Source organism: Bactrocera oleae, chromosome 5 (genome assembly GCF_042242935.1).
Source record: "Bactrocera oleae isolate idBacOlea1 chromosome 5, idBacOlea1, whole genome shotgun sequence".
Taxonomy (NCBI): domain Eukaryota; kingdom Metazoa; phylum Arthropoda; class Insecta; order Diptera; family Tephritidae; genus Bactrocera; species Bactrocera oleae.
Window position 1 is genome coordinate 47,898,268 of NC_091539.1, and position 27,652 is coordinate 47,925,919.

The 27,652-nt window shown below is 31.6% G+C and overlaps 1 protein-coding gene across 1 annotated transcript in view; it reads right to left on the minus strand.

Moving 5' to 3' along the window:
• Window positions 1-27,652, minus strand: part of kairos — a 278,053-nt gene that overhangs the window by 75,462 nt on the left and 174,939 nt on the right. The window contains exon 5 of the mRNA XM_070109754.1: window positions 12,405-12,455. The gene's annotated coding sequence lies outside the window, so the exon portion shown is untranslated. The remainder of the gene's footprint in view (window positions 1-12,404; window positions 12,456-27,652) is intronic.

The following is a 27,652-nucleotide window of genomic DNA, read 5'->3' on the forward strand; positions in this document are numbered from 1 at the left end:
GCCGACATTTTAACCACAATCATGAATCATGTGTAAAATAATAGGAATGAATTCAGTTGGCATAAAAGTGCAAATAATAAATTGTAATTTTCCATTAAAGCCTGAAGTAGTTATCTTGAACTTTCATGCAACTACCGCAGTTCATTGAAATACATTTGAAAACTTTAAGTATTTCTTTGTATGATTTAAAATATTTTTGTTCATTTGCAAAATTGTGATTGATTTTGCAATTGATCTCTTTGTGTGGTATTTGAAATAATTACGTGGTTTAGTTAAAATAAAAAAGAAAAGGCTAATCTCAGCATATATTTGCTTTAATACAATTTAAAAACGAAAAGTCAGCACAAGTATGAGACACCATAAATACCCAGGTGTCTACTGGATAAAGTTTGCTAACACACATTTATTGGATTCTAGAGCATAAGCTCAACAAGTATATTATAGACGACACGTAAATAGTTAAAACAAAAAAATACTACCAAGAATTATTATGGGCATTTGAAATAATATTGGCACTGGGACTAAAATTCGTTTACAACCCGTAATATATACTATATGTTCTTATCAGCTTTTAAAACCTAACGCGAGTAGATAGCTTAGATAATGTGCAATAAAAGCTTTGGTATAAGTATGTATCTCACATATACAAATATATACATATATCGCACTCGAATATATGTACAGTAAACAATACAAATCACGAAATACTCTCCCGGGCATTATTTCATGTGCCTGTTGTTAATTTCATGTTTTTTAGCTTAAGCTTACAACGGCTAAATATGTTTGCGTGGAATTCATCTTAATATGTAAATATTTATTTATGATTTTGTGTTAAAATTCAACTTTTCAATGTTAAATTTCATTACGATTTCTTTGTTGCATTAAATAAAATGAAAAAAGTATAGTTCCAACATTGTTCTCATACCTAAGTAAAGGCTTGGTGAAGTAGTTAAGTTTGAGGTAATTTACAACCCATTTATTGCGCTATAAGTTAGTCAGACTCATTTGAATTTTTGTTTTTGTTTGTTTATGTAGAACAATTAAAAACAAAATATTAACCGATTTATATTGTAGGTTATGATTTTTATATGTAAAAACTATCTAAAATACAATATTACATGAAATATATTTCCTTGACAAACATTTCTCTTCAGTTGCTAAACTTTTTCTTTCATAAATTTCTTACAGCTATGAAACAGATGTGGACAATTTTTTCCTCAAAAAATAGTATACATATGTCTGGAAAAAGATTTAATATTTTAACAGCAAGAAAACAAAGTAGGAGGTATGAACACAAAAATTAAAAAATGTATGACAGGAAATATATTATATATATATCATATAAATATATACTAAATATCATTTAAAAATAAATTTCAAAACACACAGAATTTTTATGCTTGCTATGAATAAACCGAAACCAAATTTCCTAGAAAAGGTTTATAACCTTATAAATGATAATGCGAGTACTCATATAACAATATAATAAATAAAATACGAGTATTGTTAAAAATGCAAATTTCGTCAATGTTATGAGAATTGTAAGGGTTAGACATGCTGTTGCGTTTAAAAATTCTATATCAGTGGAATAGAGTAGGAGAGTTTTCTGTTAATTTTTTTTTTTTCTGTAAAAAATTTTATCAATTGATTGATAAAAAGTTGATAAAATAAATTTATAGGGAAAAATACAAAAACAAATTTTTTATATGTAAAAGTCATTTACACGAAATATTATGAACATAAAAATTTTACTTCCATGGAATTAAGTTGATTGGTTGCATTTTAACTCAATCAATGAAACTAAATTGCAGACTAATTCACTTAAATCAATGCCAGAAAAAAGAGAGGTTTACCCTATTATCTGGACAAATGGGTCAAAAACTTTGCAATAATCCAATTGCGGCACAAAAACAACACAAACAAAAAGCTGTCACATTTTCATAGCGTTGCTTTGGCTGACCTTTGTTTTGTGGAAGCCATTGTGAATGAATAAAAACACATATTGAGGATGTATTGAATTTAAGTAAAGTAACCCTATTTTATATACATTTTTTTTCATTTTCGCCAACAATATCCTTTTTGTTCCATTAAACGGTTTAAGTAGTATTTATAATCAAAATAGACGTCAATCAAGAAAAAAAATATTTTGAAAGGTTTCTTTGATTTGAAATAGTACAATTTTGTTTAGAAAAATCAGAATTTTTAATAAGTGACTCTCTAAGTTAGGTACAAAGCAAAGTCAAATTATTTTTATGGGTTCATTATGACAATTATAATATTGAAAATTGGTAAAAAACTATAGAAGCGACAATCATTTTACTAGTTATATGAGGACTAAGGATATAATGCAAAGTTTAGTTTTTTCCCTTTTAAGAACGCTGTTGGAATAAGTTATATATATACGGTCACACTTGACTATATAGTCTGAAGAAATTAATATTTTAGTTCAGAAAGAAAAAGTAAAGTAATAACAGAAACAAAATATATAAAAATTAGTATCTATGGAAGAGCTAAGTTCAGGTGTAGCCGAACATTTTATACTCTCGCAACTTGCAAATCAAAACCGGGGAAAATTATTTTCGAATTTTAATAATATATCTGACAGGTTGTTTAATATTTTCGTAAAAAGTTCGCAATAGTAACACATCCACATATTCGGCATGGGGGCTTGAATAGTTATAGCCCGATTTAAACAACTTTTGGTCATAAATTGTCTACCGAATTCGGTTGAAATCAGTTGAGTAGGTCCACAAAATATGGGTTTTCACCTAAATGTGGGCGGTGCCTAGCCCATCGTCCACATTTGACTCCAAATGTGACTACTTGAATTCGTTGCACCGAATGGAGTGGAGCTTAGTTATCGTACTTTATAAAGTTTCAAATAAAGGCATTTTTGTGGGCGTAGCAATAGTCAGATTCCACCCATCTGCAATACTTATCCTCCATGGGTGCCAAGAAATAGGTTTACCAAGTTTCATCAAGATATCTCAATTTTTAATCAAGTTATCGCTTGCACGGACGGACTAGCAATTCAACTCGTCACGTCATTCTGATCATTTATATATACATAACTCCATATCTATCTCGATATATATATTATACTCTGTAGCAACATGTTGCAAGAGTATACGTCGTACATACTATCGCCAGCGGTTATTTGGAAAAAGGCCCTACTTATCACGCATTGCATATCAAAAAGTATTTGCCTAAAATGCCAATGACGAGGAGTGGCGATAAGGTCAGTAGACTCGAAAACGTAAGCACAAACGCAAAAACAAAAAAAATTCAATAGCAATAACAAATAGGAAAAGTTTAAGCAAGAAATTCAAACTCATCGTAGAAAGTCAAAGGGTAATAATGTAATGAAAAAGGTGAACTTCAGCTACCAGCAAAGTGGAAGGTTAAGAAATTATTTATTAGCTTCAGAGACGCTATCAAAGGCCAATATTTCGCCGATAGACTTATTAAGCGCTCTAGCTTTAAATAGTCAATAACAGCTGTAAACTGGCTAAAGAAAGTGGAAATTAATACAAGTTAATCATAGAGGCAAAAAGCAGTTTCATTATGCTTTCTCCAGATTTTTCATGTTGGGCAAGAAAGCGGAAATGATATGGAGGAATACTTACAAGCGAGCAGAATAAGAGTGGATACGAGCTATAGGTGGTAATTTACTTGTAAATGCAGTAAATGAGCAAACGTTTTTCTCCAAGTAAAAATCGCTTTAACTAATTATCTAATTTTCTTCTTTCTATTTCTTCATTTCCCTCACTTCTATATGGTTTACTTAGATGAGTGGGCAGCAATTGAAAACCAACCGGTTTACAGTCTGTCATAAATTACTAATTACTAAGTGAGCTTAACTAAACATATACAATAAGTGAGTTTTAATTAAATTGAAAAAGGTAAAAAAAATTTTACGGACATATGTTGACCAAGCAGTCACGGCTTATGCGAGGCACATTTCTCTTAAAAGTCCTCAATCCGCATTAAGAGAAAGAATAAGGTATTTTTAGCAAGTATACAATTCTCAGCTGTAACATTTTTGGATACATATGAGCACACATAGTTATGTAGTTAGTTCTGTGGAATAATCGTTGTTTTATTCTAATTTTCTAGTACTTTTTCCTGTTAATTTTTAACTTGCCCACTAATCCAAGCCTACTAGTTTTTCATATTTGAAGCTTCCTTGGAACTAACTGCTATTTTTAGTGATTTATTCCCTATTTGCTCTGCCCTCCTGTCTTTGAATTATTTATTGCGCTTATGTTTGTTCTTCCTTTTTAAGGTTAACTACACTTCCAACCTTCGCGAGGTCGTATATTACTACGTAATGTTAATATAATACTTCAAAAGTCCTTTTCAAAACGTGCAAATGGGTATGTTTTCCGCAGTATCTGTGGGCAATATCCGGTGGGTGGCATATGTATAAGCGCATTATTAGTATTTTATATATAATATGTATGCTTATTGAAATAATGAATTCGTGGATCTAGGACACAGCTGCATTGGAAATGCATTTCATTGGAATTCTCATTTTTTTTTTATAATCTGTGGACAGGATATTTCGGTTGAGTGTCTCCCGTTTATTGCATTACCACAAGAGGTTGCACTTGACTTCAGCAAAGCTTATGTACATGTGTGCATGTACAGTGCTACAGTAATGAAGAGGAAATACTCAAAAGCGATCTATATATATACGCATTTTATATACAATATTTCGAATTCCAATGTCTTAGCAACAGTTAAAATTCAAAGGTGTGTAATACGCCTACGGAGATTTTTGCTGATGTATGTATGTGCGAAAAGGTGCGATTGTCAACAAATACAGAAAGTGACTTTTCATTTTGAGTATCGTTTTTTAAACCAATTTTCAACGACAAAATGTAAGAATTTTAATTCAAAGATGTTAGAAAAAGTTTATTAATTAGATGATATTTGAATATTTCGGAACGTTTCCTTCTGGGTGTTACAAACTTCGTGGTAAATTTGATATACTCTGTTCAGTGTTAAAGAACAAGTTTAAAAAATCAAGCAAGCATAGAGAAAAGAAAACTATAAAACAAATACTTTAGCACCGATTTGACGAAGTGTATATTATTAGTTGTTTGTAGAAATAAATATTTTTGCACTAACTTAAAATTATCAAAATAAAAAACATCATAAAGGCGACAGTTTAAGAATCTCAATAAAAGAGACTCAGTCTGTGAGTAAGAAAACACTCACCGCTGTACAAGCTGATAGTGAATATATAGCTTCCTCAATCAGGTACAAGCTTGGTCATTCATCAGTATATTTCACTCACATAAATCTTCATATTTTCATGCCGCAATTTGTCTTGATTATATTTTCAGGTGAACCATATTTTTTCCACTTTTGTGGTTATTTCTTTCCAAATAGGCAACCGGAGCTGCAAACGTCGATTTATTTGTCATTTCAGAGGTTGGATGCTCGCAACCTGTCAAGTGCATCATGTGGTACGAAATTCTGTGAAAACCGTTCAACGAAAATCGATTTAATTGAAGGCAGTTGCCACTTCAACAGGATACTTAATTACGCAATAATTTTAAATGACGAAAGGTAAAATTATGTATTCCCGCCTGCTTGGAAAGTTGATATTTGACCTCGATAAATTGTTGTTTTTTCTTATGACAATCAGTAAATAATATTATGGAGGATAATCTTATCTAATCTACTTTTCCTCTTTTTTCAGCTACTATATTTAAATTATAAATTTACACTCAGAAATTATTTTTTATTTATGCTGAAATCATGGCTGTAGTGGCCTAAAGTAGGTATGAGTAACAATATTTCACTAGTATTAAATATAATAGTACTTAAATATAAATTCCAGAAATTTTAACCAAAAATTATATTTAAAATTTTTAGTCATTACCTCAGAAATTTACTTCAAAGCCCATAAGATAAGAAGAAGTTAAAATATACCTTAAAAATTTGGTAAGAATTAGATATCTCCAGGTATTGTTAAGTGAAAACTAAAACAAGAAAAAATGTTAACTTAGTTTGCACCGAAGTTATAATATTCTTCACAAAATCAAAAACTTGATTCTGATTGTTCAGTTCGTAAGGCAGCTATATGCTGTAGTGATTCGATCTAAAAAATTCTATGGTTATTACTTTGTTGCTTTAGAAAATAAGCCATGCCAAATTTCGTGAAAATATCTTGTAAAGTGTTAAAGTTTTCCATGCAAGCGCTTTATGGCGATAGTTTAGTTTGTATGGCAGCTATATGCTAAAGGATCGTTAACCAACAAAAGTATTTTCGAAGAAGACTTATTTTATATTCTTGATTCGTAGTAAAACTAAAATAAGCAAATAACTCATATAGCCGCAAAAAATTGCTTTGTATTGTAATAAATTTGCGTGTATATTTGTAGTATAACTAATTGACAAAGGATTTCAATCCGCAAAAGCAGTTTGCTGTTCTATTATTACATAGACATAAATAAATAAAGAAATCAAATTGGTTAATAATTTTGCACGAGCAGACGTCGCTGTCAATTTGCATCGCTTCGCTGTAAAATAGCACAAAAAATAAAAACAAAAAGGAGAGCTCGGACAACAGAACGGCCGCCTACTGGCTAACTCAGGGACAAACACTCACCACATAATGACAGCAGCAGCAAAGCAATGAATTTAAAATAAAAGGAAAGTGAGTAAATGTGGAGGATTTTGTACAATTTAATAATGAAAATACACAATCGTAAATATACGATAATATATAAAATAGCGTTGTACTTAGGAATATATTCATATATGTATATATGTATGTATGTATATGAATATGTTATATAAAAAATATTTAAAAACAAATGAACCATATATAAACTATGATGCATACTTATTAACCACATGCCGATAATTAGAAAGTGAAGTGAATAATAAATAAGAAAATATGACGGAAAATAATATAATAATATTCAAATCAACGTTTACATCAAAGAGGCAAAAAGAAATAAAACAAATTATCTTTAAGTGTAAGTAAGTGAACTTTAAAACACAACAGTGCACAAGTTTATGCTAGTACATCTAATATCAGCATAAAGGTAGAAGAAGATAAAGCATTATGATAGCAAATATTAGCACGTAAGCACGTTGCGCGGCTATATATAAAACACATTACTGTTATACATTATAAGCTAAAGTTATTATATCGCAATTTATGAACAAATGAAAATGGAAGTGATAACGACGTAACGTTTTAGCAAACTTTTATCGCACATGAAATGTCAGCTGAATTTGCAAATGTTTATTCTTTGTTTCAGCAAGCGTCATTATACTCGTATATATATATAGTAAAGCCATATTAAAATTCTTTTTATAAGGAGTACTAAAAACATATGTATGTATATATCAGAATATATCTTAAAACTTTTAATGTCATTTACCACATTACCATTACTAACCAAACAACGTCACTCATACGCCCCAGTAGATCTATATTGCATGGATGTTTTTTAAATAATCATAAACAACATTCAAGTTATTTTTGAAGTAGGAAATTCTTCTGACAAAGTTAAGAAGCAAGAAGTTTTCCATCCAACTCATATTTCATACATATCAGCAGCCCATTGTTATTCTGACTTGCTTTACCAGTAATTCGTACCTGTTGCCATTTATTTGCACAAATAAAATATTATTTGCCAAGATTTTCTTTTTACTTCATTTTTATAATCGTTCTTCATTTTTACTGCAAATCCCTCGGTCTACAACCATCTGTTGGCTGTCAGCTTTATAAATGGCTTTAGTCGTTTACTCTTTATTTCTGTGCGATTGTTTTGTATTCGTCGAAAATTTTCTGTTGGCTAATACATGAATGCTTGTAAATATATTTGTGGTTGTGCATCACTTGCTCACTTTCTTTGCCAAAGAAAAACTTTTCACACTGGTAAAAAAATTCGGAGAGAGTGTTGAAACATTCGTTCAATAAATAACCAAAACCATAGTTAGTATAAGGTAGGTGAAAAAATTAAAACATTCTAACAAAAAAGGTAATAATTTAAAAATACAAAAAAGTAATGCAGTAAATTTACTCAGGAATTTTTCATTTTTTGTATACTGTTGACTGCTTTATGTAATATTTTGGTAGTTTTTCTACTTCCTTTTGTTCCATTTTATTCCTAAATTGATTCACGCTTTTCACGAGAATACTTTTTCAAAATTTTTTCTATAAATGTAAGCGCACACTTGTTGACTTTTTCACTTCGAATGGCGCTTCTTTTGTTTATTTTGATTTCCATTAGTACGGTCAATGCTTTTCACTCACTTCATTTGCATAAAGTATTTACTTTTTGCTTTGTAAACAGCTAATGCTAAAAACTGAACCTTTTGATTTGATATAACGCAAAGCTTTGGCTTACTGAGTTATTTGTGGAAGAAAAATCAATATGCCAAAGTATGTAGATAAGAAAGCGATGAATGCCGATGACTTAAAAAATGGTATTTTAGCAAAATGAATAATAAATCGAACAAACATAACATGAAGGCTAGTGATATAATGGTTTTAAACAATTTAACACCAATGATCCATTCTTAGTCATAAATGTAGAGAAAATACAAGTAATTACATAATGGTACTGTACCGAGGTACATTCCAAAATCAGTATTCCAATAGCATCAAAATATGGGCACATACTATTTTAGATATTATAAAAAAGCATTTAATTTAATTTTCTACAATTTCCCCAGTTATTCCACAATATTCTTTAACAAAGATATTTTTCCTTGTTTTAAAATGCACGAGTTGTATGGCATCGCTGCCAGCAAAAAAAACAACACAGTCTCCTGTTATATAAAATGCTTACTTGCACTTTTCTAAGCACTCAACACCCCCACATTTTACATTGCTAGAAATATTTGCTTCGCAGCATTCTAATAAATAGCGTTGAAGTGCATTTTTGACGTTGGCGTTATACGCTCTTGTGCTGCAATGCCTGTGGCATATAGCACTACGATGTTATATATATATACATGTGAAAGTATATAGTTTTTCACAAAGTTTTCACCTTCTGTGAGTATATCACCTGAGTATGTTACTTTCGTCACATAATTTCTTTTTTCTGGTAACAGGCAAAACATCCATCCAAAGTACAGCAAAAGATGGCAATAACAAAATGCAATAAACAAGCAACCAAATATCTGTTTAACTTAGTCTGTGTACAAGAATATATTTATTTGTCGATTAGAAAGTACTTGAGTAATGTAGAAACCTGTTGCGTCTCAAAAAGCAGAGGTCTTGGAGACATTAGAAGAGTAGGAGTTTTGTATATAATATATTTACAAATAAAAACTAAATAGCAATTATATACAATGGCGGAGAATATTACAACGAATATTTAAATGAGATTTATGCATACATATAACTATAAATATCCTGCTTGCCGCTTTTGCCATCCATGACCGAGTATTAGTTTTAATCATACTTGATATGTTTGTAACACCCAGAAGCAAATATCGGAGGCCTTATAAAATGTGTATGTAAATTATTAGCGTGACGAGCTGAGCTGATTTAGTCATATCCGTCTGTCCGTCTAACTGTATATATGCGAGGAAATAGACTTTTAGATTTATTATGTATTTTATGTTCTTAGAAGCATTCTAATATGAAATACTAAACCCACTTGAAATAATAGCACAAACGTATTTTAAGTAAGTATTTTAGTAAGACTTATGAAAACCGAATCATTTTTCGGAAAGAGGAGATTGTACTGATTATTTCATCCCAAGAAAGTAATAGACTGCCATGTATCAGTTTTTTGTTACACACAGTTGAAGCTTGAAGGTCTACGGAGTGGTTTAAGCATCAATGAAACATTGTAAACCGTTTTGGCTAAAATTTTGTATCCGGGGGTTTTTGGGATCAATTAATTTGAATTTAGGGTCTAATTTAAATTTTCAAAGAATAAGCAAAAAAGTATGTTTTAACCACTTCATAATCCTTGAAACATCAACTGCGTGTAACAAAAAATTGAGACGTAGCAGTCTATTACTTTCTTCGGATAAAATGATCAGAACAACCTCCTCTTTCCGAAAAATGCTGTCTCATCGCTGCGGAAAAAATTAAGTCGCAGTTTGTTGTACTGTGCTATTATGAAACTTGTAAGCATATCTTAAATTGCTTGCATGACTTATGGAACATACTCTTACAGCTACAGATACACATCAACTTTCTAATCTGTTAATTTAAGTGTGGAACTTTTTCGTTTGTCTCACTTCGATGAAAGTGGTTGAAACGGCTATGTGTATAGTGGTTATGGAAATACTTACGTATATCAATATACGAGGTGTGCTCAAAGGAAAAGGTGACTTTTGATTTTTCGCGGCTGTGTATATTCGATGATCGATATTTTGTTTTTGTAATAATCGGACATATGTTTATCATGTGCTTGCGTTAAGAGCCAATTTCAATTAATAGTTTGTTTTTGACAACAAATAAGGTTTGTCACGTTTTTGTGTGCCTTTCGGTTTTTGAACGAAATTGCTAAGTTTTGAGCAAAGCAATGTCACATTGGTATCGCTCAGGGGTTATTGAATGACATCAAGAACAGTCCGGGTTTGCTCAAACGGGTCATAACTGGTGACGAAACGTAGGTATATGGTTACATCATCGAAACCAAGGCCCAATTTCCCAATGGAAGCTGCCAGATAAGCCAAGATCGAAAAAGGCACGCCAAGTTCTATCAAATATGAAGGTTTTGCTCACTGTTTTCTTTGATTACAATGGTGTGGTGCTTCATGAGTTCCTGCCAAAAGGTCATACAGTTAATAAGGAATACTACAAAGAAATTATGCAACGTTTGCGTGAAGCAATATGACTCAAACGATCGGAATTGTGGAAACAACAAATCATAGATTCTGCATCACAATAATGAACCAGCTCACATATCAATGCTTATTCGTCAATTTTGGACCAAAAACAAAACCGTAATCATGCCTCAACCACTGCATTTACTAGATTGGGCTCCCTGTGAATTTCTCCTTTTCCCAAACCTGAAGTAACCAATCAAAGGAAAGCGTATTTATATCCGAGAGGGATTATTTTGAAGGGGAAAAAATAGATATTGATGAATAGACAAGTATATTTTTTTAAATTTCAAAATTCATCTTTTCCTTTGAACACACCTCGTACATATTGTGAATCTAAATATATAACTTTGATTGCAAATATATGAGACCTACACGTGTTGGTTGAAAAAGATTAATTTTAGACACACACGCAAGTGCGCATATTCCTCTGGAAGCTATTTCTTTTGCAATTAGAAAAGTTTTTCTCTCAATCGTTCTTCGCACTACTCATATGTGTCCTCTGGCATTTTTGTATCGTTATTCGTATCTGACAACGAGACAAATACCCGCAGATATTGTGATGCAGCAAAATTTCTTGTTACTTACTTCTACATATTGTCTTTTCTTTACAATTTATACACCTTGGTAGGTTAATATTTATTGGCACGCACAAGTGTGATCATAATATAAAAGTTATTGTTGTGGAAAAGGGAATTTAACAGCATAAAAATATAAAAAACATACATAGTAAGTTAAATCATAGCATGATAAAGTAGTAATTATTGAGTAGCCTGAAGAATTTAGAGTAAGATTTACCCTTGTCAACTTGGTTATTATCTTGTTGGAGCTGGGAACGTAGTCTGTCTAACAATACTTAGGTATAACAACTTTGAAAGGAGCACTGAATATGGTTTTGAACATTGAGCCGTTGTCTTTGTATTTATCTGTTGTTCTTGGTCACTTTTAAAGTTATAATTTTTATAAAAAAAAAAAATATTAAATACATTAAGGACATTATTTTTGTTCATTAGGCATACTTGAATATTATATAGAACTCAAAGTCCTTATTCGTTCTCTTCACCAAGCTCGACCACAAACTTTAAAATTTCAGCCTAGTTTTCTATACCACTGTAATTCCTTCAGGCATATAAATATAAATATCACTGTTATTCATACATACTGAGATATGTTAAGAAGTAGTGCCTATGCTACACTGGTTATATTGGAAGAGTTTAATTTTCCTTTAACGTACCCTTTATGCTGGGACCGGCGAAATAAAATTAATTTCTTGCTTTGGGTCCGTAATATTGACTAATTAGTAGGATATTTGAAAATATTGAAAACCAAGCGGTAGTTAATGATATAATTCGATAGTTTAACTGCCGTTATAAACTGATGTTTAAGAAAGTTGGGTTAAAAGATTAACAAGTATAAAAAGATGTTCTTTGAATTATTAAACTTTTTTTCATGAGTTATAAACGAACTTTGCTACCTTAAGTACTTCGGGTCATACATATTACTTTAGTGAAAGTATTTTCAAAGAAAAAAAATTCTTATACTTATTCCATAAATCGAATATGATATGAAATATTTTCTCTTACCTTCTTTTAGCTGCAAATAGTTACTCAAGCAGGGAATTTACACTTGGATTCCTGAAAGAGAAAACAGAAAAACGTGAGATAAATCGATTATAGAAAATAAAATAATTGCTGGAACTTTAAATGAGCAGAGGTGAGAAAAGTTGATAAGAGCATGATAGCTGCAGGTACAGCCAGCAGCTGGAAATACATACCATAAGTACGTGCATACACACTTGTATATTAAAAAATAAATGTTCATATGTTTTACAAGCCAATTTGTATTAATAGTAAAAATATAAGTTTCATTAATCATACATACTTAAACAGGAGAAGAATTATTTATAAATTATTGACAGGACATTTACATTTTCGTATTTCAAGTTATATCAACTATTTCTAAAGTATAAAATAGATCGAGTAATCGGTTTAGATAAGGAATAAACCGAATCAGTGAAATTCCAATATATGAAGGCATTAAAGTAAAATTTAAAATTAATTTTCAAATAAGCCAACAAAACTTTTTTCTGCATTGAACTGAGCATACTCACTGATTTTCGTTTTACTAACTGTCTACAGAACTCAATAACTTCAACACACTTAACTCACTTGTCAGCGGTGTAGTTTTAAAACAGCAGACACATGCAAACAGCAGACAAAGCAATGACACATCAGCGAATTTGCTAAAAGTACCGTTATTTTTTTTTTGTATAAGGTGCGACAGATTACTAAATTAGCCATCTCTAGTCAAGTCACAAGAGAAAATTTGGAAAAAAATATTTTTCCCCTTTCATTTACCAAGTATTGAATATAATCCTAAAAAATTATTAGAAGCTGTCAAAAAAAATTCGTGAGTAATGTCTGGGTTAATTTAGTCGAAGCATGCTTGCTATTATAGTTTGCAGAGTTTTGAGTCTAAAACCAAAACGCACACTACCTAAATTGCATTTGGCCATATTTAACTTTCTGAGTCTTTTAATAACATTCAGAAAAACAACAAATCTTTCGGAAACTCTTAAGGGTACGTAAGTGGTAATTAGCGCACTAGAAATAAGTTTAAAAGAGCTTTTAAGTACTCGTTAATTGAGGGGATTGTTACAAAAATTTATAACAGTAAAATATCATTTGAATTAATTGATTTGCAGAAAATTTATATTTTTGTTTGATTTGTTTTAAGATTTTAGATTTGAGAAATATATACGTAGTAGTTGCTAACTCTACACAACAAAATTTTAGACACTTTTTTTTTAAAATCTTCACTATATATGGTATAAGAGAACCAGGATTCGCTTCAACTACTTCACACCTACATATGTTTTAAGCGACACACAGCAAATATTCTCGTTTCCACGGATCCGAGCACATAATAATAGACACTAAAACAGTCAACTGAACTGATAGCATACCTGATGAGTGCCCAAAAACTCATTATATTTTGAACGGAAACATATAAAAAAAACTTATTTAGGTAGCTGTTGGTAGTTTTTTAATAAGTCTACCACATCACACCACCAAACCACAGAGACAGCGAGGTGACAAAGTATGTTGAATGATGGGCGGTACCAACTTTTTACGCTTTATTTTCATTTCAGAGCCAATATTTATATCAGCATTTTGCTCAAGCTTTTCAGCGAAATTATTTACAAAAATAAATTTCAATCCGTTCATTTAAATACAGGTATGTAAGATTATCCCCAAATTACATTTTTAAATTATCCTATGCGTTTATTCACAAATACGCATATTATCCTTATTTGCCGTTTTACTTACACACTTGCTCAAATTTTCGCTGTTTTATTTTTTACAGATTATTTTTTACATTTAGATTTTATTTACATTCATTTTTACACATCACACACTTATTGGTATTCTACTGATAAAACATTTTCACTTTAACTTCACTTATGGTAAATAAAATTTGATATTTCTTACAACACTATTTTTCTACATTTTTATTCACTCAAATCATTTGAACACATTTAATTATTGCAATATATTGTACTTACGTACTTGCGATTTACAATTTATTTTTTATATTTTATTATATTATATTATATTTTATTTCCAATAGTTTTTCGATTTAATAACAAATTTTCTACTACTCCAACGCATGCAATAAATTTTCGCTGGAATCCAATAGTTGTTTACCTTCAATTGACACGAATAGGGGCAGCATTTGCGGTTTACAAATTCATGCTGTTGCATGCAAAACAAAGCAATGTTAATTCTAGCATGCTGAGATGAGCAGAAAAAATATTAACATAAACAAAAGTGAACTCGTTCTGGCAGAGAATGTTAATAATACATTCTCCGATTTTGGTGTAGAAATTGAGTGTTTATAGGTGTGTCTTTTAATTGTTGCTCCACCACTCTCTACGTTTATTTTTCTCATTTATTAATAATTTTCTCACACTCCACCGAATGCACTGATCTGTCACTCAGCTCCACTACTTCTTACATATGTTTGTTATATGATATATATGTATGTATGTATATATGTTTGTTTTTTTGCATGCTGAAGTGACAAAGTGACAATATTAACGATATTAATATTTTCAATATCAATTAATGCTCTCGCACCAATTACAAATGTGTTAAAATGATTAGTAGGTAGTATAATAAAAATTAAGAATTTAATATTATACTTATCTAGTTCAAATCATATTTGTATATTTGTTCAAATCTAAATCCTTTCCTTTTGCTATTTTTAATAATTATTCGAAAACAAAAATAAACAGAGAAGCAATATATATATAAATATTCTTGAGGACAATTTCCATATTTTCAATTTCGATAAAATCAAATGAATTAGTATATTGAAAGAAATGAGATGTTATTTGTTTGTAATTTTTAATTTAGTAGATTTGGTAAGATAAACGATTTTGGGAGATATGGGGTGAAATAAAGATAATATAGATAGATCAAGTTAATTAGGTTAAAAAAAAAGATTGGTGGATTTATTAGAAAAGAGTTATCATATAAATGGAAAAAATAAATTAAGTAATGATTTGAATTGAAGATACTTAAGAAATATTTGATGTGAAAGAACGTTTTACAAACCTTACAAATTATGAACTTTATAAAGAATATTTGTTTTGGTAATTAACAACAGATAACAGGAATTTATTTCCCATAAAATTCTTCTAACTATAACATTTAATTTGTGTTTTTAAAAATGTCGAAAAAACAAATAAAAAGATGAATCAAAATTGAAGAAAAACGCTGAAGAAAGGATTTTCTTTTAAGAGGGCTAAGTAGCAGTTAATTCTTTTGAGGTGCTTTTTGGGGTCCGATTTCAACCCTTTTAAACACGGAGGATGGACGGATACAGACATTCAAAAGGTCTCACCACCAACACTAGCAAAAAATTTTTGTACAAGAAATGTTTCAGCCTCGGCTCCTTAAAAGGGTTTGAAGAAATTCTGGCACGCAAATCCATGTAATGTATGTATGTAGATAATTAAATAGAAAATGTGATGTAAGGAAAATGTGGAAAATGAGTTTAGCTAATTGGAGAAAATTATTGTGGCTGAATATGGCAAAACGCGACAATTGGAGCGCTTTTTCATTTAAATGGCAACATCATGCATGTCAGCATAAAATTGCACAATACAAACGCCATAAAATATCTACAGCAGCAATTTTGCTTGCATCGCTTGTATGTGAGTATATATGTATGTATGTTAGTATACTGGTACTCAGCTAATTAGACGAGTTGGTGATAATACTGAAAACAACAATTGCAGTTGTAGAGCAATAAAGCAGAATAATTTAGTGCACTTGGCTCTGTGTCAAATTAATTTCCGCACACCAAATGCGTGTAGCAGCACAGTTTTATGTACATAAGTATGTATGTGTGCTTGTTAAAACTTTTGATTGGACTAGAATAGATTTGGTTTAATAGAATAAATTCTAAAAATTAAATAATTAAAGTTGATTAATTTTATGGAAAATACACCAAATATTTAGAGCGTAAATACGAGTTCTTCACGTTACTAGAAAAATCGAGGAGACTTTAAATATTTATGTATTTTGGAATTAAATATCCGTATACTATACATACAATACAATATATTAGATATGGAAGCCCGGTGGAAGCAATATGTCCTCGACCCCCCCTCGATTGGGCCTTGTATCTACCTCGAGATCTACAAGTCCAAAAACCTTCTCGATCCTTCTGATTGAACGTGACCTTACACAGGCGATCAGCTCATTCAAACCATTCAAGACCCCTGGATCGGGGGGTATTATACAAGCGCAACTGCAGCAAGATGTAACGCTTTCGTGCGACTGGCTGGTATCAACTGGGCTGCAATTAATAAAATAATTGAATAAACATTTGAACTATTATCCCACATTTGGGATTATAAAAAAAATGTACTACTACTACCGGATTAAAAAATAAAATAAAAAATATAATTACTTACTGGATTAAAAACAAAGCTCATTTTATATCAAAAATTAAAATCAATTTTTAATGTCAACTACCGGATTGAAAAGTAAAGAAATTTTAATTTCAAGCATATAATTAAGAATTAAAAAGTACTCTGTTTTAGAATCAACATTGTTCGCGTTCATTCAAATCAAAAAATAATATTTTAAATTTTAAATTTTTGATTGATCTGCACTTAAGGGGTTGTATTCCAATATATCAGTTTTTAAGGGTACAGCATGCCTATTGAAAAGGTACGTTAATTAACCCTGCGTTTCATACTCTTGCCTCCTGGTTCGAGAGGACCATAAGGAACAAGAAATTTTGCAGTAGGGTCTTTCCTCGATATCGAGGGGTCATTCAACAAAGTTTTGACGGAAGCGGTTACTAGAACCGTTGACTCTCTGTGGTTCACTGCTGAACTATTGGGCATCAGACCAGCTCAGCCAGTGTTGGTCAACTACCAGCAGCTATATAGTCGCAAAGTCCTTAACAAAAGTAAATCGTAAGTGGTATAGAGAACGCTTCGCTCTCAGCAAGGTCCACCTTTCAATGGGTGTAAGAGCTTTAATTGGACACTGTTCCATCGGGATCGGGATATTGAAAATCTTACCGGATGCCAGCTTTATCAGCTGTTTGAAAAGAGATGAGCTAGAATCATCTCAACGCTTCCTCCTCTAAGGTTCCGCTTTTGCCAGATCAAAGCAAAAGCACCACGGATCTCATACTTTTAGACATCCAAACGGAAATAGAAATAAAACACCTAAGCAGATTTGTGATAGGTCCAGGATGTTTTGTCGATAGCTGATATCCAACTTCAGGAGTTTTTCGTCTGGCTTTACTAAGCACTGTATATAACAGTCTAAGTGTGTTCCCCTGCCATGCTGGGGCATCAGCCATATAATATAAACTAACCTAACCTAGTATTTACACTAGAAATTATGTAACGACAATGTTGTAGAAAACAACTGTTTCCTTTATTCCACTTATTATGAGCGTGTGTGTATCAATGTATATATTATATGTACATATATTCTGCAGGAATAAGGCATTCTCATTATTTTGCGACTCTCTCACATGTCATCAAGGATTTCCAGTTTTGCAATCATGCTCAAAATAACATTCGATAATTACACTAATGACAGCCGTCAAATTATGATTTTCTGATATAACAATAATGACATAGCTTTCACTTGAATTCATATGTAAATAAATAAATGAAGCATACACAATACTCCACAATGTCATTAAACAATCAATCTACCAATTGAGACGTCCTGCGTAAATTAGTGCGAAATCATGCAGGATGGTCTTTATGGTGGCATGAAAGTTATGAGCTTTCATAATCTATAACGGCAAAGTGGTAGAAGCTAAGCTAATTAAAGTTTTGTTGTTATGCTGCAAACTACTTGTATATAGCTTCTATTAAAGAAGTGACATATTATTTGTTAGTTATATGTTCACTATAAATATGGATCCGGAGTCGTCTGGCAAATTACGTCATATCAAATACATATGTATATGATATGCATTTATGACAAACGTAAAGTCCATTTCCAACAAAGAATATTGGTTCAAATATAACACTGAACACTCTTGATATTTGGTGTGAAAATATATTGGTTTCATCAATCAAATATATTTCATATGCAAATTTGCATTTCTACTCGTTGGGTTCAATTCATGAGTTGCCATGTATACAATCATTTTATTTCTTATAATATTAAATAATTGAATGAGCAACGCGCCGAGTTTGTGTGCATTTTCAACCTTTTCTGATTTTCAATAACGCAAATCAGTCAACCACATAATATTTATAATATAATTATGTAAATGTCTGTCAGCTACAGAAAAATTAACAAAATTCATAACAATTATGTATATTGGGAATTGAGGGTTATGTGAATGTATGTCATAGCTTATTTGCACATACGAATGTACATATATTTTGAATTTTATTTTTCTCTAATGATATATTGGTGGCCGATTACACAGTTCTTTCCAACCAGCTTTGCGCTAAATTTGGATTAAAAATTTAATTTTTTAATTCCGATATTGGCATTGCAAATTGAAAATCGAGCTTTCGGAAGAAGCCATCAACGTCTAGGGCGACAGTGACGGCCAGCAAGATAGGACCTCCTAGGACAAATTACGCAAGAGAAATAGAAAGCGGTAGATCTGAAAATGCGCTTTTCACAAGATTGGATGGAATCCCGGGCATCCCAATGCCAACGTTTGATGGTGCGGGCTGACTTAATGGGATCAATTTCCTACGATAAGGGTTGTTGCGAAGCTGCAAGGCAAGGGAGGGCGCTGAACATTCTTTTCATTCCGAAGGCGAAGGTTCCCATACATCGCACGGTAAAACTGGAGAATGGCATGCGACTCCTCAGAAGACAAAATCCTGATGTGCCAACGGAAGGTTGGAGGGTGCTGAAGGTCATCAACTCCGGCAAGGAGGATAGTAGCCAGAAGTACATCCTCCAAATAAGCAAGTCGCTCGAGGATATATTATACGAAAGGTTCGAGAAGATGACGTGGGGCATATACTTCTCGACTGCATCACACAAGGTGAGAATAGCTATAGTGGTCAAGAAAAGTACGTGTTCATATATTGATCTAAAGTTCTCTTCAGACGACCTGACTTACTTGCCTCACGATGGTGAAATGCCACCAATAGAACACCGGAAATTGGTGGATGTGGCGGATAAATATACATACTTACATATGTGTTAACTTACAACTTGTCAATTTGAATTTAATAATTCACATATATATAAAACAATAAAATCTAATGATTTTTGGAAACTTAATATGCAATCATATATGTATGTAAGTATTAAAAATTTATGAATGTCATAGCTTATTACAGTTAATATTTATCTTTTTAATGCATTGTGACAGAAAAATCACAAATTAAAAAATTCCAGTTATTTTCATTGCTTATTAATATAATTGCCGATTGCCTGATTACATTGTGTATGAAATAGCTGCAAAAGGCTGTAACGCTACAACTTAGGATAGAAATTCATTCACACAATTGACAAAAACCCTTTTCTTGTTCTCACCGCTATCCTTATACCACATACTCCCATCATTCCTACCCTAACGTCACTGTCAGTTACTCTTGAAATATTTTTGTTTCAATTTCATTTTAAACAATGGCAATAAAAAACAACAATAAACACTTAAATTATGTTGTTCAACTCAAAAGGCTGGCAGGCAGTCGAATGTGGTAGCCATTTATGCGGCGTAACTGCACAGCACATTGTAGTACGTAGAATAATGGGGGCTTTCGTCAAGGGGAATATCCTGTTGTTTGAAGAGAGTGTTGGAAAAAATGGCTGTGGACAATGCAACAGGTGTGACAACACCGCTATGAAACTTACAGTATATGAAGCCATTTTAAACAATTGTACAGAGAAACTTCTACAGAAATGCCTTTAAAAATAAAGCGCATCCCATGAAAACATGTAGTAATATTATGTTTTCCCCTGTTAACTCTTTTATGGGGTATACTTTAAAGTATGCATTTTTGAAGCCCAAAGAACTACTGAAACTAGAAAATTAATAAAAATTACGATTCAACAGAAATCGGTAGCGTTTTAAAGCAGTTCTGAGTTGGAAATGTGTGCTAGGTATTTCATAATTAAAATTGGTTTAAATGATTCAGAAGTAGATTAGAGAATGGCATAATATTTTCAGACACTTATCTCCTATAAATAATTATAATAATATGTTTTTTTAACCTTCATATATTGTTATATGACTCAAGCGCCTTCCTTAAATTTCGCTTCACCTGTAAATACACAGATGGATGCTTCTAAGCACCCTGCACCGTAGTCAATACGGGCGAATACATATTTATGTTCTCTAATTTTTATACTCAGAAAAGGGTATGCTAAGTCTGCCAAGTAGTTTGTAACACCCAGGAAAAAGCGTCCAAAACCATATAATTTATACATATATATACAATGAATGATCAGTAAGACGAGCTAAGTAATCAATCATCACCATGTGCGTCTGTCTGTATATATGTGAACTAGTCCCTTTTTAGACCGTATTTACTGGAGGTAGATTCTATGAGCTCGGATATTATTGTAGAAGTTTCACCAGCTGCTTATACTAAATTCAAAATTCTAACACGTATAACAGCAATGGGAACAATATATCGCACGATCACGGAAAAAAGTTTAATATTGCCACGATTCGATGCATCAGTGTAGATTGATACAAAATGACATTGTTTAAAATTTTGTTCGGGCAATTGTTGGGCGTGCGGTGCGACAACGTTAACGACTATTGCCTGGCGTTTCTTAAGGGAATACGAAATTTTCTTCATTTGAAAACACGTTTTAAAAATTTTTGATGCCACAATTCGATGACTGGAAACCATAATTGGCGTTTATCACATGATATGTCCACAACTACTTCCATGCGGGCAGATGCAGCACTTAAAGCATTTTTAACATATACATATATTTTATTGCTATGATATGATGAAAAATATCCGCGTTTCCACCACATGCAATTGAAAATGTACCTCTACCAGAGAACGTAATTCATTCATTCATATACGTTCTCTGCCTCTACATACTCTGCACAACACATCACTTTCACTTTTCGCTGACTTGAGAAATGTATACTTTTCATGAAAATTTTCGTTAATGTGATTTCAACTTTTTTCTTCGACAATTTGTATCCTTCTAACTTAACAATAATGATAATAAGAGCAAATTCCAAGTGACGCGTGTTCGTAAAACGTTCGCAAAAAGACAAAGAACTCAGTTAAAAATTACGTTTCTATAAATGAAAAGCAGAAAAGAGAACAGATAAAGAAGCTTCTTAGCGTGGAAGCCGAAATAGTGTTGCCAAATTTTTTTGCAATGTTGTGTGTACAAATACAGTATTTTGGGAAAAAATGCAGTATGCAATATTTGGGTCGAAAATAAATACAGTATAATACTGCGAAATACTGTATAAACCTAATCATTGGGTATAATACTTATACAAGTATATAGTACTCAATAATATTGTACTTCCAATAATTTTAGCTAAAATTCGTATTAATTCGAGCTTACGCGTGCGTTGAAGTGTTGACAGCATTAATAAAGCCCCGGTGGCACATTAACACCAGCAAAATATGTATATGTACATATATGCTGCAATAGATAACTAATTTATAAACATTATTATCCGCCAGTAGAAACCAAAACGATTTGAAAAACTCCGACACTGAGCAATATTGGTGCGATATACATATAATTTTGCATCCACATTTATTACATATGTGTATATACTTGTAGTATTCGTGCGAATATATATATATATAATATCTACATATATGACAATTACAAAACATGAAAAATCCTCACGGGCACCATTTTGTCTATTTTGTTAAAACACTGCTCACATGCCTTCCCGCAAGTTCTCCTACTGGAATGAGAGATTTCGCCACAAGCGTTTAGCTTGTGAAGTGCGAATATGTAGTGGATGCGGCAAGCAACGAAGTTTTGACTACTAACTTAACACTTTAGAATAGAAATCTAATTACATATGTCTGTGTCTGTGTTTTTTATTTTTGTTAAAATTTGCATTGCAATTTAAAACTAAATTATTAGAATTGTTTTAGCAGAGAAAAGGAAAAATTAAATATAATTGAAAAGTTTTTTTTTTTATACAATACATAGCAAGTGTAAGTACATACATATATATTTTTTATTCGCTTGCAAATCCATGATGTGATTATTATTAGATTTCAAATCCATCATGAAAACTTACACGTTCAAATAAAAAATAAAATTTTTATTTTGTTTTAATTTTTACTTCCAAATATCTTGAATTAAAAACTGAAAATCTAATGTAATCTAAAAATTTAGAAAAATTTAGATTTTTTTTTAATCTTTAATTCCGCTATTGGGAGTAAAACTATAAAATATAATTTTTGCTACAAAATTTTTGAAATAAAAGTTTCGTAACCCTGCCTATATATCAATAAATGATATATAATTCACTGATTAACATTTTTCTTCAGCTAAATCATTACTATAAATTGTGTCTAATCTTAGATCGCGATAAGAAAAAACTTTCCATAAGTCTTCGAAAACAGACTAACAGATTTTCCAACTAATTTGAAAAAATCCCGCGTTGCTGCTCAAATGATATTAAGATAATTTGTTCTTACGTTTGTCATTTCTTCAATGTCTTATACCTATGTGTATACATATATATATTCATTTCTACTGCTTTCAGTTCTGATTAACAAGATGTACCAACATGCCGAAATTGACAGTCAAGGTGAATATTTTAGAAGTTAACATTTTATGCACAAAACTCGAGATCTTCTGTCAAAGTTTCAGCAACCATCATGAATCACGTGTAAAGACAAAAATAAAAAAAATTAACACAGTTGGAATAAAAGTGCAAATAATAAATTGTAATATTCCATTAAACCCAAAAATATTTCTCTTGAACTTCGACGCAATTACCGCACTTCAATAAAAACTCATTTGAAAAACTTTGATTTTTCTTTTTACGATTAAAAATTGTTTAATTCATGTGAAAAATAGTGATTGATTTTTCAATTAAGCTCTTTGTGTGGTCTTCGAAACAATTACAAGGGCAATTGAAATTTTTTGTTCCGATGTAAAATATATATATAAAGCTTAATTAAAATAAAGTAAAATTCTCATGCAGATAAAAAAAACCCATTTCCAGCGCAGTACCCATATATTTGCTTTAATATAATTTAAGAACAAAAATTCAACACAAATATTAGACATCGTGTGAACACGCAGGTGCAGTTTTGATATAAGAGGTTTGATGAATATGGTACAACCATGAGATATATGGTATACACGTGGTTATCAGCCGTGAAAATCCAACACGAGCCGTTAGCTTGCTAATGTGCAATAAATGCTTTGGTTTATGTATTTCACACTTATATAAAGTGTATGTACTGAATACATGCTGAATACGTGGATAACAACCAACTGAAATCACGAAATACCCTCACGGGCAATTTACACCAGCCCGTTCTGTTAAGCCGCTGTAAATATCGTGCACTTGCAAACTCAATCAACAATTGGGATGAGAGTTTTTGCCATAGGCGATTTGTCGAAAATTCGATCAATCCATGTTTTTGGATGCTATGCGCTCTATCGGGCAAATAATACAATTTTGACAAGACGAGTGTTTCAACAAACTTCTGCGAAATATTTGAAATTGAATTTTACTAAATTAAATACCATAAATAATTTTTTTAGATTCTAATCTTTCAAGCTTGAAGTTACAAGGACTAAAACATTTTTGTATTTGAATTTGGTATTTATTTATAATTTTTGGTTAAAAAAATTAAAGTAGGTAGGAACTCAAGAATTAAAAAATGTTATCAGTGAATATTATTTAAATAAAAGTATCATAAAACATTAAAGCTTTTTTCTTAACCAGGAGAAATATATTGTACGATTATATAAGCGGGTGAACATAATTTTTCTGCTAAGCCGTGAATTGTATCGCACATTCATTGAATATTCAAAATGAAGCAAATTTAATAATAAGCTTAACATAATTGAATGCAGAAGAATGCCTTGGGCATGCGGCAAATTTGCATAGATAGACAGGAAAGTGACGACAGGACAAAAATAATAAACATCATAAAATAAAGGAAAAACGTTGTGGAGGCAATGATTATATAATCGGTGTAAGCAAGTAGAAGCCGAATTAATTTTTTATTTTTATTTTTTGAAACAGCTTAATAAAAAAGAACTGAAAGGAAGCGTTGTATGTAATCAAATTTATCATTAAATAGTGAAAAAATAATAAAGGAGCGGCAAGTGGGAGAATACATAAATTTTAATGATAATTTTATACACCGGGAAAACACATTAAGTGTAACAGTTTTAATATATACCATATATTAGGGTGTTCGTTATATTCTTAGTGTATTTTTTCTTCGCTAACACACAAATAAAAATCCAATGTAAACAAGCTATTTATTTTCAAAACAAGACGTTAACTTCGGTTGCACCGAAGCTTTAATACCCTTCACAAATACCAAAGGTTCCTTAGAAAAATCTGGTTCCGATCGTTCAGCTTGTAATAATTCGTTCCAAATCTAATGAAGCTATCTCGTTAAATGAAAAAGTTTTCGATGCAAGCCCATGATTCCAATTGTTCTATTTTTATGACAGCTAGTGGTCCGATATTGCACATTCCGACAAATGAGCAGCTTCTTGGTGAGAAACGGTCATATGCTAAATTTAAGATCGATATCTCAAAAACTGATAGACTAGTTCGCGTATATACAGACGGACGGACGGACAGACAGACGGAAATGGCTAAATCAACTCAGCTCATCATGCTGATCATTTATGTATATATTTAATAGGGTCTCTTACATTTCTTTCTTGGTGTTACAAACTTCGTGACGAACTTAATATACCCTTTTCAGGGTATAATCATGTAACTTTTCTTATGTATATAACATGTGATTATTCTAGCCCTCTGCAAAGAATGTTAGTTCACCATGTGAATTTATAAGAATTTAGTGATGTATATAAAGAGCCAATGCAATAAATTGTTACACATGCGCTTTCAAGCCCCGTAATTTATTACGAAATTATATGAAATGTTTCCCATATTTCACTTCTTAATGTACATTTTATTGGTCTCTATGGTATTACTTTTCAACCGCTTACCTAAATATAAATTGGATTAATTCACTTAAATTCCTGCCAGTAATAAACTTTACTTTCACCTACTTCATTAAAAAATCACTCAAAAACGTTTGAGATAATCCAATTGTGATTAAAAAAACAACAAGAGTGAGTTAAGCTGCAACATCGTCACTGTGTTTTTTGTAAAACTGTCATTTTGTGGAAAACATTGATTTAACAAAATGCCGGGTTAATGGAGCATAACGCCACACACTAGTTAAACTAGTTTTTATTACATTATGTCCAAACATGTTTTTCGTGAATTCCAGAAATGTTTTTATTATGCTACTTTTCCATGTGTTTATTAGTCTAATAAACCAGCGCAAAATTGTATTTCAGGATTTGATTGTATTGTAAACAGATCAAAGTTAAAATCAAAAGGTAAGAATACTAACGAAAAAGCGAACTTGAATTAAGGACAAGAAAACGAGTAGGCATTTGAGTGGGAAACAAAAATATAATATTATAAGAGAATTAAATAACATCAAACAACAGTTGATCCAAATCACTTCATCACTCCTTCCTTCCTTATTATAACAATGCCTTTGCTAAGCAATATTTTGCTATCAAAGTGTTGCGCTCGGTTACTTCAATGAGTAAATAGTAATTCCTATTACTGATTAAAGGGCATGTAGAATTCAAAATCAATATGCTTGCGGTCTGTGCTAAATTACCAATTAGTTCACTAGGATAAACACATACAATGATTATACAATAAGTTTTAAACAAACTACAAAGAGCTTGCCTTCAAGATATATAAAAAACACAAAGTTTAATGTTATGGCCAAGAATCTAGCTCATTTATAAAAACAAGAGTTTATCATTATGTTTTAGAAAAAATTTCGGGCAACTGACCGCAATTGGGGACGTATGTCAGCAGTAAAATCCTGAATATATTCATCATTTGGAGATCGGTGACCATGCCGTTTTTAAAGCTAAATTTAAACTTACATATATATAAACGCATAACTATATATAATATATTCGTGCGCATATGTTTTCGTTAAGTCTCATATTTACTGAATTGACGGCAGTGTTGACCTTTACCTGCAATCGTGCAACATAGCTTCTAGAACACGGCTTCATTGCAGGTACATTACATCACGTTGAAATCACTTTATCCTTATAATCTGTGGGCAGGATAAATCGATTCTGTGCTCCGCGTTTATTGCATTACCGCAAAAGCCAAACGACCAGTGCTGAACTGTGGCAATGCCACAAGCACAATAATGTTGCAACTAGTACCACCACGTGTACCTATATACAGCGCAATACTAATGAAGAGGAAATGCTCAAACCCTTAGAATATGTCAAATTCCAATGTCACAGTAACAGGTAAAGTTCAAAAGCTGTGACACGCCACTTTAGTTCTTGATGAAAGTGATAAAGTAAAGGCGAATATAAAAGATTCCACTCGGTAAGAGTAAAATTAATATACATACATACATTTAAATGTAAATGTTCATTAAATACAATGCATTTAATTAATATCAAGCTATAGGTAACCTACAAAAAAATCAAAGTCATGCACCAGCCTTAAATCCTTCTTAATTCGATCAAATTAATGCGTGTCACAGTTTGGTTTACTCAAAATAGGCGCCATAAAAACTAACGGTTATTAAAAAATTACCACAGCTTTTTAATGCTGCGATACAGTTTAATTCGATCGAATTACGAGTTAAAAGATATGATCAAGAGACTAGAGAAATATTTAGATAAGAAAAAACTGATACTGAATGAGAATAAGTCCAAGGTAATGGTTTTTAAAAACGGAGGCGGCAAGAGAAGAAAAACTGACTGGTTCTGGAAAGGAAGACAGCTGGAAGAAGTAAATGAATTCATCTATTTGGGGTACCTCTTCAAGAGTAGCGGAAAAAATAGAGCTCATATCAAAGAAAGAGTCAAAAAGGCTGTTATAGTGATGAAACATACTTGGAGTATAGGTGAGCGTCTTTTCAAGAAAGACTATCTAAGAAGAATAAAAATGTTCGACAGCCTTGTAGTCAGTATAATGTCATATGGAGCCGAAATATGGGGGTGGGAAGATGTTGAAGAGATGGAAAAAATTCAGAAGAAGTACCTCAAGTGGACACTGGGTTTAGAAAAATGTACACCGGACTGCA